Here is a 17,858-nt window from a genome sequence, read left to right as displayed (position 1 = left end):
TATTACAGAGCCACAGTAATGAAAACAACTTGGTATTGGCATAAAAACAGAGACGTTGGCCAATGAAATTGAACTGAAGACCTGGATAATAATCCCCAAACCTATGAACACCTGATTTTTGACAAAGAAGCTAAAATTATACAATGGAAGAAAGAAAGAATCATTAACAAATGGTGCTGGCACAACTGGATGTCAACCTGTAGAAGAATGAAAATAGATCCATATCTATCACCATGCACAAAACTCAACATAGTAAAAATGGCAATTCTACCAAAGGCAATCTATAGATCCAATGCAATCCCCATCAATGTTGATTAAAGACTGCAATATAAATCTGACCACACTGAACCTGATAGAAGAGGAAGTGGGAAGTATCCTGCAATACATGGTCACAGGAGACCACATCCTATGTATAACTCCAGTAGGACAGACAATAAGAGCAACAATGAATAAATGGGACTTCCTGAAACTGAGAAGCTTCTGTAAAGCAAAGGACACAGTCATTACGACAAAAAGGCAACCTACTGAATGGGAGAAGATCTTCACCAACCCTGCATCAGACAAAAGTCTGATCTCCAAAATATATAAAGAACTCAAGAAACTAGACATTAAAATTCTAAATAAATATTTTTCTTAAAAGTTAGTAGATTTAAGATTACCAAAATTGACAAATTTTGCTCCTGAAAAGAGACTTTTCAAAAACTCCCAACAGACTCTTAAACTATATTAAAATAATAAGCAAATTTCCACAGATGTGACAAAGAATTAAGTAAATACTCCTTACCATGAAGATGATCAATTGTATGAAAATGTTAGCTATAATTAGTCACTAGGGATATTCAAGCTAAAACTACAAACTTCATCATAACTTACTAACTATACTAGCTAAAATATAAATGATAAAACTTCATTCCAATAGTGAATACATTAAAGAACCAGTACTCCTGAATATTGCTTTTGTTAATTGTTTATAATACAATATATATGTGTACATACAATCATACCACAAGGACATGTGCTCAACTGTGCTCATAGCAGCATTGTTTCTCATAGCAGGAACCTGGAAACAGCCTAAATGTTCCCAAACTGAGGAATTGTTTTGTTTTTTTAATGCTAGGCAGCCCTGCCGCTTTCAGCGTGGCAGAGGTATTGTTCACTGCCTCTGTGAGCCTTGATCACTTCTCCAGTTCCAAGGACACAGAGGGTCTATTTTGCCACTAAGCAACTTGTAGCACTCTGTTCACAGACCCCATTTAATTGTGCTATAGCAGTACTTCCCAAAAGAGCCAGAGCCATTCCTGCTTCTAGCACAAAGCAGGAAGCCTTCTCTTTAAAAAGCTGTGCAGTTCAGCCACTAACTCTGAGTCAGTCTCTTAAAAGGAGTCTTGCCTCTGTTCTCTGGCAGCAAACATAGCCTATCTGAGAATATGTGGCTACCAAGAAGCTACAACTCACTCCCATGTTTGTGGTTCTTAAAGTGCTTTTTTAAAAAAGCTTTCTTAGGCTTTATGTGGATATACGTTGCTGAATGTTGGGAATCATACTGTAACCCAAGATTGCTCTTTTGTTTTCAAGTTACCCAGACCCAAATAATCACACAGAAACTATATTAATAACAACACTATTGGCCACTTACTCAGGCATAGTCTTAGCTATCTCTTATATCTTAAATTAACCCATTTCTACTAATCTGTTTATTTCCACAAGGCTGTGGCTTACTGGTAAAGTTCTAGTACCTTTTTCCTTTGATAGGTACATGGCTTACTTTTTTCTGTTGTAAAATTTTAGCTTCTTTGTCAAAAATCAAGTGTTCATAGGTATGTGGATTAATATCAGGGTCTTCAATTTGATTCCATTGTTCCTTGTGTCCATTTTTATGCCAATACCAATTAGATTTTATTACTGTAGCTCTATGATAGAGCTTGATGTCAGGGATGGTGATGCTCCTGGAAGTTCCTTTATTGGAGAGGACTGTTTTTGCCATTCTAAATTTTTGCTTTCCCATATAAAGTTGAATATTGTTTACTTAAGGTCTGTGTTGAATGTTGTTGGCATTATGATGGGGATTTCATTGACTCTGTAGATTGCTTTTGATAGGATTGCCATTTTTACTATGTTGATATTACCTATGCAAGAGCACAGGAGAGTTTTTCATTTTCTGATTTCTTTCACAATTTTTTTTCGAAGACTTAAAGTTCTTTTCATACATATCTTTCATTTCTTTGGTTAGTGTTACCCCAAATTATTTTATGTTATTGTAGATGGTAATGTTTCTCTAATTTCTTTCTCAGTACCTTTATCATTTGTATATAGAAGGGCTAAGGAATTTTTGATTTGATCTTGTATCCTGTCACATTATTTGGCAGGTGTTTCTTAGCTATTAAAGTTCACTGGTAGAATTTTTGTGGTCACTTATGTATGCTATCTTATCATTTGCAAATGGCAAAAGTTTTACTTCTTTTTTTTTTTAATGTGTACTTTGATCTCCTTTTGTTGACTTATTTCCCTAGCTAGAACTTTGAGTACCATGTTGAATATAATTATGCTGGAGAGAATGTGGAGTAAGGAGAATGCTCCTACATTGCTGGGAGCTCAAAATTGTACTGCCACTTTCAAAATCAGCGTGGTGGTTTCTTAGAAAATTGAGATTCAATCTACCTCAAGACCCAGGAATAGCACTCTTGGGCATATAACAAAATGATATACACTCATACCACAAGGACATGTGCTCAGCTGTGTTCATACCAGTATTATTGTAATATCCAGAACCTGGTAGCAACCTAGGTCCTCTCAACTGAAGAATGGATAAAGAAAATGTGGTACATTTACAAAATGGAGTACTATTTAGTGGTTAAAAAACAAAGGTATCTTAAAATTTACACGTAAATGAATGGAACCTGAGAAAGAAAAACATCCTGAATGAGGTAACCCAAACCCATACATTAATTGCCCTCATAGAACCTTCATCTTGCAACTGATGGAAGCAGATACAGGATGTACAGTGAAGCACTGGGCTGACCTTCCAGAGACTAGTCTAAGAGGGAGAAATGTTAATGTCAGCAAAGGGGTCAAGACCATAATGGTGATAACCTCAGAAACAGCTGACCTGAGCTAGTGAGAGCTCACTGACCCTGGACTGATAACAGGGGAACTTGCATAGGACCAAACTAGGCCCACTGAATGTGGGGGACAGTTGTGAGGGAAGTATATGGGGCCACTGTTAGCGGGACAGGGATTTATCTCTTGTGCTTGAACTGGCATTATGGAGCACATTCTCTTTGGTGGGATACCTTGCTCATCCTAGACATACGGATTAATTATTAATGCCTCAAAGTGAAATTTTAGACTTTGTTGATTCCCCATGGAAAGCCTTACTGTTTCTGAGGAGTGGATAGGGGGTGGGGAGAAAGCATGTTGTGGAAAGAGGGTAGGGAGTGGCAAAGAAAATAGCTATGTAAAATGAGAAAAGAAAAAAGATATATTATAAATGAATAATACACAGATATAAAGAACCAATATGTTACAGATATTTTTCTGATTCTGATTATATATAAATAAATTACATTTGACGGTAAAAAAGGAAAATCATCACTACTGCTCCTCTACTTACAATTGCGATATTGCATTTATTTTTGTATTAATTTTATCTTTTAAAAAATTAAAATATTCATCTAAAAAAAGAAAATGTCTCCATAAGATATCATTCTAGGAAGACCTATAAGGCTTTTTCTTAATTAGTGATTAATATGGGAAGGCCCAGTCCATGGTGGGTGATGCCATTCCTAAACTACTGGTCCAGGGTTCTATAAGAAAGCAGGCTGAGCAAGCCATGATGAGCAGGGTCAATAAACAGCACCACTCTATGGCCTCTGCATTAGTGCCTGCTTCTGGGTTCCTGCCTGGTTGGAGTTCCTATCCTGGCTTCATTCAATGATAAACAGTGAAAGAAAAGTGTAAGTCAAATAAGCTCTTTCCTTTCCAATTTTCATTTATGTTACTTCATCACAGCCATAGAAACTTTAACCAGAAATGAAAATCATTGAAGCTGCTTTTCAAAATGATTTGGGAGCTATAAAGATAAATTATTGATTAAAAGGTATGTCACACAGAGTGAGGACAAGATTTTAATTTCCAGAACCAACATAAAGGGGAAAATCAACTATGACTGGCTTTCAGCATTCAACATTATTTCTACACGTGTGTGAACTTGTGCAAGTATACCCAGATGTAAGTGTACCCATACTTATACAAAACACGCCCATATACATACCATACACAAAAAATGAAAAAGACAAAGACCTTATATAGAAAGCATTTCTTACCTCTATTGATTCTCAACACAACTTAAACACAGAAATATTAAAATTCAAAGCTAGAATCTATCCATGAAAGAGAACATATGTTATTTGGTCTTACAAGTCTGGATTTCTTCATTCAATATAATACTTTCCAATTTATTCTGTTTGTCACAAATTTAATTATTTCAGTTTTCTTTACAGTAAATAAAAATAAATAAAATAAATAAAAGCACATTGTGCTAATTACACTGTATCATTATATTCTCAGCTATTGATAGCTTTCATTGCATTTTTATGCTTAATAATGCAGTAGATTTCACCTTTCTCAAGGACTTATTAAAGCAGTACAAATTTTAATAATATTAAACTTTATTAGAAACAGATAAGATGTCAAGAAAAGTATAAAAATTATAAACTATTAGGTCAACACTAATTTTGATGTTTTATATGTAGTAGAAAACTATATCTTAGGACACATAACAAAAAAAGCTCCTTGACATACTGGCATGTTAAGTGAAAAAAAAAACATAGAAAAATGCCACCTCTTACTTTCTCTTACTTCTGTCTCCTAAAGATTATTAAAGTGTATCATGTCTATTACTCTTGGAAGTAGTTTATAATACCATTATCCAGAGAGGTGCTCCTTATTCCCAGAGGTAAAGAAACATCCAAACAAAAGATAGCTGTATTTACACCGCTGTGACAAAACATCTGTGAAAACAATTTAAGGAAGTATTTGTTCTGACTCATGGCTTCAGTGGGTTTTGCACATGCTTTTTTGGCTAAGTATACTGAAGTAGAACAACACTCTGTCAGAAGGGTATAGCAGAATTTTTTTTCTAACATTTGTGGTGAATACAAAGAAAAGAAAAAAGGGTCCTGGAAAAAGACACTAATATGGTCCCCTCCAGGAACTTGCCTCCTCTATCTCCACCCTATCTTCCAAAAAGTCCACAAACTACTCAAAGGTAACACTAGCTGTGACGTAACTGCTCAACACATGAGTTTGTGGAATACTTTTCATGTTCAAAACTAAGCAGTAGGCCCACTACCCCAAAGGATTATGGTCATCTCATCATAGTAAACAATCTCTAAAAGATTCCAAACACTTAGCAGCTGAAATTGTTCAAAAGTAACAGATGAGATGACAGTTTTACACCCTTAAGACTGGTTGAGTGAAATCTGGCCACGTCGGTGTTGTCTTCAACATTGTTGAAGGAAGTGTGTCACTGTGTGGTGGGCTTTAAGGTTGCCTATGCTCAAGATGTCACCCAGATCTCATACCACTTCCTTTTGCATGTGGGTCAAGATGTAAGAACTCTCAGATTCTTCTCTAGCACCATGTCTGCCTGCTACTGCCTTGCTTTCCACCATGGAGGTGAAAGATTGAAACTCTGAAACTGTATACCCCATAATTAAATGTTCTCCTTTATAGGAGTTGCTGTGGTCAAGATGTCTCTTTGCAGCAATAGAAACCCTAACTAAGACAACTTAGAAGACTGTTTTTCTTTTCCTAATGATAAAAAGAAAGGGGGTGGATCCAACTGGTAGCAGAAATAGGGAGGACCATAGAGGAGTTGAGGGTAGAAAGAGCCTAAACAGGGTATGTTATATGAGGAAAATAACCCATTTTCAATAAAATTAATAAAATGTCAAAAATACCTAAAAATAAGAAATTTAATCAAAACTACTCTGGACACATTGTTGCAAACTTACATCTTTGCTGTCTTTGCTACCTAATGCATGGTCTTTGGACAAGCAAGGATAAGACTCCCTGAAACCCATCTGTAAATTCAGCAACACAGATTCCTCTCTAAGCTATGGGTTCAAAACCTATATCTTGCCATGTATTTGTGTGTATATTGACACACAAAGTATTATATAACTTGAATAATGTGATGAGTTAGTTTATATTCACTGGGTCAGCTATAGTAAAGATCTAGTGTAGTCGGTTTCCAGGGGTTCCTGAGAAAAAGACATGCCAACAAAATTAGTCAGCTTTTTCATACCTTAGAGTTGCATTAGATAACCTTAGCAACTACATAGCCTGAAACTAAGATTCTCAGTCAAGCCTGAACAAAATGTGTGGCCTAAAACTATACTGGTTAGCACCAGTTTGTGGGTATGATATAATACAAAATAGCAGTGATCATTTCCCTTCTTAGAAGTAATCTATACTTCCTTAAAAAAAACATGAATTCATACATTTATAAATACCCATGCTGAAGCTATATGACAGGTATTATAAAATCTATGATGGGCTAAACTGAGTCAGAAGATCTCAGTTTAAATAATCAAAACTAAATTTGAAATTCCATGTCAGAATATTTAACATTATAAATTAATTATTAAATTTCTAAGAAGTATGAAAAAATAACTTTATGATCATATCACATTTCTGATGTAGTAACTTTTTTACATATTTATCAGAAATATGCAAAATATTCCTGCACTTGTAGAACACAAGTTTCTAAGAGATTTACTGCTTTGGTGTGTTGATGTGAGACTTCATTACTATGACTCCTGCCAGAAATTATAGAAAGAAACATGATTTCGCAGCTTCAGTCTGATCACAAAGGGTAGACCCAGAGACAGGAGCAGAGATGGAAAGCAAGCTGAGTGATTCATTGTGCTCCTGTACTGGAAAGCCTGCAGGCTCCCAGAACAAAGCCCTCCCAGGCAGTAATTATATTTTGTCATTTAAGATGATAATGTAGCTTGCAGTCTACTCCTGTTTTCTAAATCACCTAGAGATTGCAAATTGTTCTGGTAATTATCTTATTTTCTGTCTAACTGGGACAATGTTTCTCAAACTGTGAGTCTGACACTCTGGGGAGACTTTAGTCTGTTCCTGGGGATGTGAAAGTCAACCCAAAGAGCTGGGTGGTGTGTATCTCTGCGCACTGATTATCTGAATTAACGACAGAGAAAGCAAAGGCATTTGATCAAGAGCTTTGGTGTTCATATTGTGGAAGAAGGATATATTTTTCTCTTCCATATTATATGCTATCAAATAATATTTTATCTTTTGCTTACATTAATATATTATAGAATAAAATACGGAAATTTTCTTGATTAGCAGGATATTTTTTCAATTATTGTATTTCAAAATTAAAAAACTGTAATGACCTTAAAAATTCTGAATAATAACAAGGCTTTTAATTGCTTGTTATTATTAAATATACATATTCATTGGAAAAGTCAGAAGCATATCACTTCTGAGGTATTACAATATTTCGTTTCCTTTTGGTTATCTATTAGCTAAACTTTTAAAATTATGGCATGCCCCTCACAATAAGTAGTAATGAAACCTTACAGAATATTTTCATGCCAATGATTTTAGATTAAGACCACAAGAGAGCCATTTGCTGTTTATAGGCTAGTCCCTAAGAAGATAGGTTACACAATCTCTCGAGTGTGTTGGGTTCTAAGTCTAGGTTTTAATATACAACGGCCCCTCACAGATCAATAACTAATTATTCCCCAGAACAAGCATATCTATCCTTCGACATTCGCAAGTGGAATACCCATTAGCGTATTACAGCTTATCTATATCCTGTGTATAGTTATGTTTCTCATATCTGTGACCAAGAAACAACTTAAAGGATTAAAGGTTTATTTTGTCTCATGTTCAGCGCAAAGTTGTCCAAATTCATGTATGTGGGAAGAGAACATAGCAGCAGGAGGATGTTAGAGACTGCCCGCCTCATGGTGGACAGGAAGAGAGAGGGATGGGGAGAACACGTGCTTAATTAATACCTTACTTCTTCCAGCTAGGTTCCAAAATGTAGTGTGAATTTTAATTGGTTTTAATAATAAAAACCTGGAGTCAGATATAGGTGTTAATGCTGAAAGATCAGAGAAACAGAGCCACCAGCGACTAGTTCTTACTTCTGCTGGATTCTCAGAACAAAAAGGCAATCCTGTGCCTACAAATCCTCAGACTGAATGCTGCCTCTATGAAACCTGACTGAATCCTGAGCTCCTGTCTCTTCCGGCTTTATATTCCTCTCTCCACCAAGCCATATCACTTCCGGTCTTCACCTCTCTAGTGCTGAGCTTAATTGAAGGTGTGAGCCACCACCACATGGCTCTATTTCTCTTTTAAACTGGATCAATCTTGTGTATTTCAGGTGGCTTTGAACTCACAGAGTTCCATCTGCCTCTGCCTCCCAAGCATTGGGATTAAAAGTGTGTGCCACCCCTGCCTGGACTCTATGGCTAACTAGTGGCTAGCTCCACACTCTGATCCTCAGACCAGCTTTATTTGTTAAAGCACAAACAAAATATTGCTATACCACCTTTTAAAGTGTCTACCACGATTCCAAATAATTCCACTATACAAGGACCAGACATACAATATATGAACCCGAGGAAAACACTTTTCTCACAGTCCACAATTGTTATGTAGAACTCAACCTTTCTTATCATATTAGCATGGCATTTTTCAGATTAAAGGATTTTATGGTTTCATCCTCATTTTATATTTTTCCAGAATAAATATTTTATTTGTGCAACAGTATCCCACTTTATTAATAGTACAGTTTCCAAAAATAATAAAGAAATTTCTGAAGTGCAACATGATAAATAAATGAATAAATAAACAAATAAAACCATTGTGAATATTGTCAGGTTTCCTTATGGATTTCCCACCTTTAATATTTATTAGAAGGACATAATTGTATCACACTTTTATGGTCTACTCTTTGTTCTACTTAATATTATTTCTAAAAAGGTGTCATTGAAAATGCACCATTAAATATCAATATCTTTACAGTCATACTGGGATAATAAACAGTTAATTGTAATTGTCAGTTAAATGTAATTGTCTTTCTGTTTTCAAATATACAATGAAAATACTCTAAATTAAAAGATAAATGCTTTCCTTGTGGTGTTAATTCTTCTACAAAAAAATATGAAATATATTTATTTCTATAGAAGTAACTAGATAAACTGAAGCACCATCAGAATACTAGAACTTATTGAACCTTACCTGTATACAAACTAAGTTGTACTCATAGAGATAGTAGACAATACTTACTTATAGATGAAACATGCCCCAGTGAATACCGTAGTAGATGGTAAGAATTATGGCAAGTTAGAGAATATACATCCTATCTAAAGATAATCAAAGTGAATTTGTAATCTGTCATGCTGAACAAATAATGTTTCTATAAAGCTAACATGAGTTCTCTATTTTGTATCATCAATGCAGCCAATGCGAAGTCCTGGATATATTTTAGAAGTGTGTCCCCTGAGAGAAAACAAGTGGTGTTGGTCTTTCTGTGTCTGAATGATTTTATTTAATGTGTATTTTCGAGTTCCATCCATTTTTCTGCAACTTTTATTTCGCTTTACAATGGAACAAATTTCTATAGTGTAAAAGTACCACATTCTCCATTCGTCAGCTGAAGGCCATCTAAGCTGATTACATGTTTTAGAAACTGTCAGTCAAGCAGCAATGATTTTGCATACGAATTTGCTAATATCCCTATGGTGGGATGTGGAGTCCTTTGGAAATAGCCTCAGGAGTGGTCAAACAAGGCTTTATGAAAATACTAACTTTCATATATGTGCACATACATGAGAACAAGTGTTTGTGGATTCCAAGAAAATATGATGTAAAGGGTCCAGAAGAAGGGCAAAAGAATGTTTATGTGGTTGGCTTGTGAATCACATGACCTAAAAGTGAATTGTTGGGGGACGATGAGTAGAAAGGTTTAAGTGAAGGGTACATTGAGATTCAGGAGAGAGTAGTGTGGAAAGGGGTCAGTCAACACTAACTATATTCATTACCGATACGAAAATCTAAAACATTTGATGGTCGACTCAGAAATGAAATGAAATAAGGGGTTTGAATGGAAATACCTGTTTTGAGTGGAGAAAGCTGCTCCAAGAAGCCATAGATAATTAAGTAAAAATCCCAGTCACAGAAGTAGATTATCTCCCTCTGAATAAAATAACCCGTGAGATCACCAACAGTACAGGCAGTTACTAGTGCTCTTTGTCGCTTAACAAAAGCAGAGAAGAAGACTCTATTGCTGCAAACATCACACATGATTTTAGAATATGCAAAACGTCAAACTGAAAGTGTGCATGAAGCTTTGCTCCTGCTGGCTCTCCTTTCTAGATTAGAGAGTTGCTATTTTGAGGGCTGAAGGAGAACTGTCATCAACAGTCTCACTTAGCCACAGATCCTGTGACCAACAACCACCCAGTCAGGCCAGAAGAGCTCACTGGTAAAATACTGGCTAGTCTATTATGAAAGCAAGCAACCCTTCTTGTGGATACCAGGGAGTTTCCACTGCACTATGGTTCTACTTTGGCCATGAAACGGCACACAATTCGAGGCTTTTCCCACACTCCCTTCCTCCATCCTTTAATTATGTTCATAGCAGCTGTATTCATAATATCCAAAAACTGTGAAATACCTAGACGTCCCTCAGCTGAAGAATGGATTAAGAAAATAGGGTGCATTATTTGTTATATATCTAAAAATTTATGCCAACAGAAATGTTTCAACGAAGTAGTACTGTATTTCTGATAAAATGACAAATCAAATGCCAATATCAGTTTTGTTCTTTTATATTTTTACTAACGCCAAGATCCAGAATACTTAACCCACATATTATTGGTTTTTTTTATTACAATATATTATCATGAGTAAATTTTGTGATAACTGAAGAAAACCTGATCAGTGAAATTAAATAAAACCATGGAGGTTAGTGTTTGGCTTGTGGTTAAGAGCATGTCCTATTTTTTAGTGGCACCGTACTATATTTCTAAGCACCATGTTTTATTAAAGTAATAACCATTATTATTACTTTATATTTATCCCAAACCTATATCTGAATTAAATAAAAAATTTCTCACACAAAAGTAACACAAATGCTATATAAATGAATCAAAAAGCAAAACAAATTACTATCAAGTTTCAAATAAATGTGGCATTTGGGCATGTTTTGCTAAATGTTAATCTCTACTGGATTTTTCTTGCCTATACATCTGTTAGCCACCACATCTACCCTGCATTTAGACTGTCACTAAACTTTCATGAAATTCTTTGAAACCATTTGGCTTATACATATTCACAGTCAACAAAGACTTCAATTCCACATTAGATTCTGTGCTTTTCTCATCCAAAAGCAGTGTTCTTGGCATCAATACAATTAAAATGAGATCTTCAAATATGATTACAGAAAATGTAGACATTGGTGTGTTAACTTTGTTTTCAATTTCTTAAAAAATAAAACACAGATTCTAAAATTATCATTGCCAATTTGAGAATTTTCATGAATATTAATACAAAGACTTAGGAATATATCGACTCTCAATGAGAATTGGTATGTTACTATTTCACCATGACCACCTAAGGAAAAGGAAACCTTTATAAAAAATCATGAATGTAAGTTAATCAATAAAAAGCCATAGTAATAACCAAAGAACTCAAAAGACTCAACATCACTGTTGTATCTGGATCTGAGGATGTGATTGGCAATATTTACAAAAATAGGTCTGCTGTTATCAAAAAGCTCTGTTTTAAATATTAAGAAATGTCAAGTTAAGTTGCAATTAGCTTGTATTAATGTTATTTCTCTTCAAACCAGTTTTTGTTCAGTTACAATGAGAGCAATCTAATGTCCATCTATTCAGACATTAATACATGGCTTTAATAAAAGCGTGCTGAAGATTATTCTGAAAGTAAATCTATATAGATATCTGTGCTTAAAATTGAAGTAGCTACTTCAACTACATTTCATTTAAAACCATTTCTTCATATCTCGGAAAAATATCTTCTACAGAAAACTCCTTTTTCTCAAATAAGTTTAGAATTTTATAAGGAAAAAAGACACAAAGAAAATAGTTAATATATTTCAACCCCATTTTTCTCGGTCCATTTTCTACCTAGTTGCTACTCGATTAGACAAATTTTCTTTAAATTTCATGGGACACGGTAGATTCAGAGTACAATTCATATCATGTGTGACTTTTAGAAATTTGTAATCAGTTGAAAGATTAATGCAGTAATTTCTAGCCTGATCAAGAGGTTAAAAATTGTAAACTCCCGAGTTACGACTTTCTTGTTAGTCAGAAATGAAAGGTCCTTCAGAAATTTTACATCCTTTATTTTGTCTGTATTTTATCACTCAGTTCTAACTTAATGGCATGCAGCTCTCTGTAGTGGCTTATGTTTTTACACACACACACACACACACACACACACACACACACACACACACAAGTATTTGTAGCTTTTTAAATTTTTGTGAGAAATGGATTGAATATTAGAGCTGAATATAAATGTAACTATTCTTCAAAATACTACCACTCAGACATTGAGATTACTTTCTTACATTTGTATTTTACTTTATGAAAACATATAATAATGAGCAATCGAAGCAAAGTACATTTATCATTCAAATACTGCATTTAATTATACCCTTCTGAGTAACCAAAAAGAAGGCAATTGAAGGCACTTAGAATTATCCATACTGGGTTTCCCTTGTAGGAGTTTGGCTTTGAATTATGATGTTGCACATTGTTAATTCTGCCTCAACAGAGAGGAGCTCATAGCGGCACTTTTATTTTTATTGTAAAATCTGCAATTTTTTTTATCAGAATGGTGTTTTCTTATCAAGTAGCCAATCACAAGCAGCCATCTCAATACTGCATCCGATGCGTGTGGACAGATGCCCACAAAGTAAAAGGTATGGACCTGATTAAATTTGTCCAATTCCAGGTGGAAAAAAAAGTCACAAAAATTCAAATGTGCTGTAACTAGACATCCTGCCAGGTCAGTGCATCAAAGCGAAGGCAACAAGGATAATAGTGTTATCTGTCAAATTTATTTGATCCATTTCATCTTGACTTGGCTATAAACATAATCAGACTTATTGTTAATGAACTAAGTAATAATCTGTTAAGTTAGTTGATGGAGCAGACCACTGAACATGACCTAACATCCTGAAGTGGAGAAAACTATTTTTCTCAAGAATAAGGACTGCTTGGTATTTGGAGACATAGAGATGGTAGAATTAAAGCTTATCAATAAAATAAATTAGAAATAAGAATGATGGCATGAATTAAATTAGACAATATCCAAAGATCCTCAAATCATTATAGAAATTACTTTAAGACATACCAGTAATTGTAAGAAATGTCCCATTTTTGAAAATAGGCAAAAACTCAAACATATGCTTGTTTATAAACATTAGCAGTGAAAACTGTTTCACGGGCACGCTGATCTGGCAGCATGCCTGCTCTCATTTGTGGCTTGGCTATTCAACTGACAATATAATCCCTGCTTAAGGCTCATTGAAATACAGTTCACAGAGTACAGAGCAAAGGACAGGTCAGATGCCCTAGCTGCCAATCATGTATTCTTTTCCCAGATGTGCATGCAATTTTACTAGTCAACAGAGTTTCTGATGTCCTTTTATTTCCTTCTTTTAAGACTAGCCAAAATATAAAATTAAAATCCTCAAACTGTGTATATGTACATTGCATACTGTATACTTGTTCTTTCAGAATATAAAGAAAATTTGGATGGAACTTTCCATGAAATCAGAGTTGATCTCAGAAAATGGCACACATTTGTATTCTGTGTGTGTCTCTCTGAGTGTGCTTCATACATATAATTGAAAATTGATTAAAAGCTGATATTTTCAAAATATATAGGTTGGATTAAAATAGCAGCATTTATAATCAAATGACTTTTAGCAAATGTTGTTCCTTCCTCAGCAGTCAAATAGTTCAAAGACAACAAAGTGACATACAGTATCCATATTCTCTGTGTATCTTCCATCTTTATGTGGCTACTTTTTCTTACTCTGTTTCTTTTATTTTTATTTTTGACTTTTTGGTTTTTTTGAGACAGAATTTCTCTGTGTTTATTTGGCTGTCCTGGAGCTCACTCTGCAGACTAGGGTGATCTTGAACTCACAGAGATTAGCCTGCCTCTGCCTCCTAAATGCTGGGATTAAAGGTGTGCCACACTATGATCAGCTACTCTATTTCTTTCTCTATCCTTTTTCTTTTCTCTCCCAAGCCTACATATATTTTTAAATGCACTGTAAACCATTTCAAGTTTCATTTTCATCTGAATATGTCTTTACTGTATATCTCTATCTTTTTCTGAGCACATGAACCCTTCATCTGCTAAACAGCATGATTAGGATTAAAACTGTGTTTTTGATGGCCTGACTCCACCCATTTCTTGGCTTTCTGAGAGTCTACCTTCATAGCATAAGTACTGGTGAGAGCCATTTTTATTATCACATCTCTATGGAGTTTCAAGGCCCACACCACTACCAAGAGTCTTGCCTCTGGCTGCTCATAAACACCATTTAAGCGTTTGGTAGCAGAACCTCTTAGAAGTGTTGCAAGGTTTTTGCCACCAATGCTGAGTCAGGAAGCCTTTCTTAAAGGAGACATGTCTCTGTTCACTATCAGCAAACAGGAAGAGATGGTTACCAAGAAGTTGCCCTTGACTCTGTTCTTGTCTGTCTAGAATCCTTTTTTAAAAGTTATCTCAGACTTTGTGTAGAAATTCTTGCCAAACGTTTGAGCACCATTTGTACACAGAGTTTCTGTTCTGCCGGGTCCCATAGCTTTTCAGTCCCCCCAAAAAAACCACAGAGATTTATATTAATTATAAGCTGTTTGGCCTATTAGTTCAGACTTATTATTAACTAGTTCTTAAACTTAAATTAACCCATTATTATTATCTGTGTTAGCCATGTGCCTTGGTACCTTTTCTCAGTAAGGTCTCCTGATCTTACTTCCTCTGTTTCTGACTTGCAACTATGTCTCTACCTTCCCTCTTTCCAGAATTCTCCTAGTCTTGTCACCCCACCTATATTTCCTGCTTAGCTACTGGCCAAACAATGTTTTATTAAACCAATACGAGAGACAAAACTGTACAGTGTACAAAAGCATTATCACGTAGCAATAAAAACATGCATCATTCTAAGTGAGTAATAGTCTCTTAAACGAAAATTCTAAGAATAATTAAAAGAAATATATTATCACTAAAGAGAACTATTCAAATAAATAAAACTAAATTAGCCGTGTTTGCCATGGTTTTGTTTGGGGGGAGGGGAGCGCTGCTCTTATTTTTTTTTAATTTGTGTTGAATTTTTTTAAACAAAGTCTTGCTACATGACCCATAACAGTCTAAGCTCCTGATTCTCCTGACTCATTCTCTCAAGTGCTAAAGTTACACACGTTAACACCATGCCCAAGGAAATTCTCTTAAATTTTTTCAGTCTTTGATACTGAGATTAAATTCTGTTTAACATAAAGTGTGCCCACTTATAGAGTGCATTAATGATGATTTAGACTGTTTTTCATAGTTAAAGATGAGGTATATTATTCAGGAATTGAGGAAAATTCCAGGAACTAAATATTTTATTTTGTTTTCAGGAACCATGTAGACCAAACTCTTTGAACTGATTAATGAGCTTTACACAGCATCACACACACACATAACTTTTGAAATCCAGCTTATAGTGCAAACATAATAGGAACCTCAAGACTTGTTGCCAGTAGTTTAGGCAAGCAAGTGAGAGGCTAGGTCCCATGACATGAAGTAGATATTTGTGTACAGAATATTTCTGAAACTTCTATAAGGTCCTCACAAAGGCAAGGAGATAGATTCAAAGATATCTGATTCATTTGCTTTTTCATTGTAACTTGTGAAACACAGGAAGTTAAAATATGAATTGTCATCACCCTTCTTGTACTACATCATAGTTACTAGCAGGCAGTACAAGTTTTTGCCTGTTGTTTAATATACCTTAAATTTGTAATGTTTGACAGTTTCATCTGTAAAATGAGTTTTGGGCATTTTTATTCTATATTACTCTCTCTCTCATCCTCTTCCCCTCCTCCAGCTTGAAATTCTTCTTCTAAGTAAATCCCTCCAACTTTCATGCCTCCTTTTTACATAGCCCATAAAGTTTAGCAGAGTTTCTTGCCCAAGACAGTGTAGAACAATATGTTCTTGAGAAAGAACCACCTGCCAGTGCCTACACTAATGAAGAAAATGCTACATCCCCTCCTGGAACTGCCAATAGTTCCTCAAAGAGGATTAGGGTCTCCCCAACTATGACAAAATGCAGTTCTTGTTATTTAATTACAGCTGAAATTATATTTATTCTTCTCTCAAGCAATACCTTCTAATCGCAGCCTCCTCTCCTCCCCTTCTTCCAACTCTCCCCATATCACCTCACGAATGTCATGACTATATCATGTTCACAAAACAGCTTATTGTTATTCCTAATACAGGACTCTATAGTTTTCCAGAACCTAAATGTAGAAATGTAAGTATAATGTTCTCTTAAAGCAAAATAACCTGAAATTACATTCCATAGTCGGTTCTTGCCTCTATTAACAACTTTGAAACAGCTTGCAGAACAGAAAGGGTTGTTGTTGCTTGGTTTATCTGAGTTGAATGCACACCATTCGTAAGTCTGCCCTATCTGTTAGCCTGTGAAGAACAAAACGGACTGACATTGACTCTCTGTTTAGAATGACAACGATATAAATGAAGAAGTTCAGAGGAAGACCTGACCAGAGGAAACCAGGTGTAAGATATGTATATTTTTAAATAATAAGTAAAAAATGAAGGAACACCAGAGCTAAACTTTAAATAAAACTTTTTCTAATAAAATAGAAGAGAATACAATTGATCCCTAGCATGCAGAGTGCCATAACAATAGAAATAAATAACACTTGTCCTATTAAAGTACTAGATCCTTTAGTAAATACTAAAGTTAGTATTCATTTGAAACTATATTGTTCTTATTTTATAAGCACTTGGGAAAACTAGGCATACAAGGAATATAAATCTTTTATTATATTTATTTTTCTCTCAAGCAATACCTTCTAATTGCAATCTACCCTCCTCCCCTCCTTCCAACTCTCCCCATATCACCTCTTCCTCAAATCCACTGCTCTTCTGTCAGATCTCCCAGTGATATCAACTGAACTTGGCATAACAAGATGCAATAAGACTAGACATAATCCCTTTGAATAATAATCCCAGTCATAGGATACAGATCTCATGAGCAGGCAAGAGTCAGAGACAATCCCCACTCCCACTGTTAGGAGTCCAACAAAAACCCTGAGCTAATCAACTGCAGCACGTATGCAGAGCACCCAGTGCTGATACATGCAGGCTTCCTGCTTGCTGCTTCAGTTTTGGTGAGCCCCTATGAGCCCTGATTAGCAGCTCTGATGAGGACTGTACTAGGCAGTGGCCATATGAATATAGCAGAATATCATTAGAAATCATTTCATTACTAAACATGATTTGAACTTAATTACAAGTAGATATTGGGATAACCATGTTGCAATCCATAGATAGATACATAGATACATAGATAGAGATGGATGGATGGATGGGCAGATGGGTGGATGGGCAGAGGGTGGATAGATAGATAGATAGATAGATAGATAGATAGATAGATAGATGATAGGTAGATAGATAGATAGATAGATAGATGATAGATAGATAGATAGATAGATAGATAGATAGATAGATAGATAGATGATAGA

At 35.2% G+C, this 17,858-nt stretch overlaps 1 pseudogene; it reads right to left on the bottom strand.

The window, feature by feature from the left end:
* Positions 1-17,858, bottom strand: part of LOC101998731 — a 132,628-nt pseudogene that overhangs the window by 5,400 nt on the left and 109,370 nt on the right.

The sequence above is a fragment of the Microtus ochrogaster genome, unplaced genomic scaffold, assembly GCF_000317375.1.
Source record: "Microtus ochrogaster isolate Prairie Vole_2 unplaced genomic scaffold, MicOch1.0 UNK4, whole genome shotgun sequence".
Lineage (NCBI taxonomy): Eukaryota > Metazoa > Chordata > Mammalia > Rodentia > Cricetidae > Microtus > Microtus ochrogaster.
This window is presented reverse-complemented; position numbering and strand designations above follow the sequence as displayed.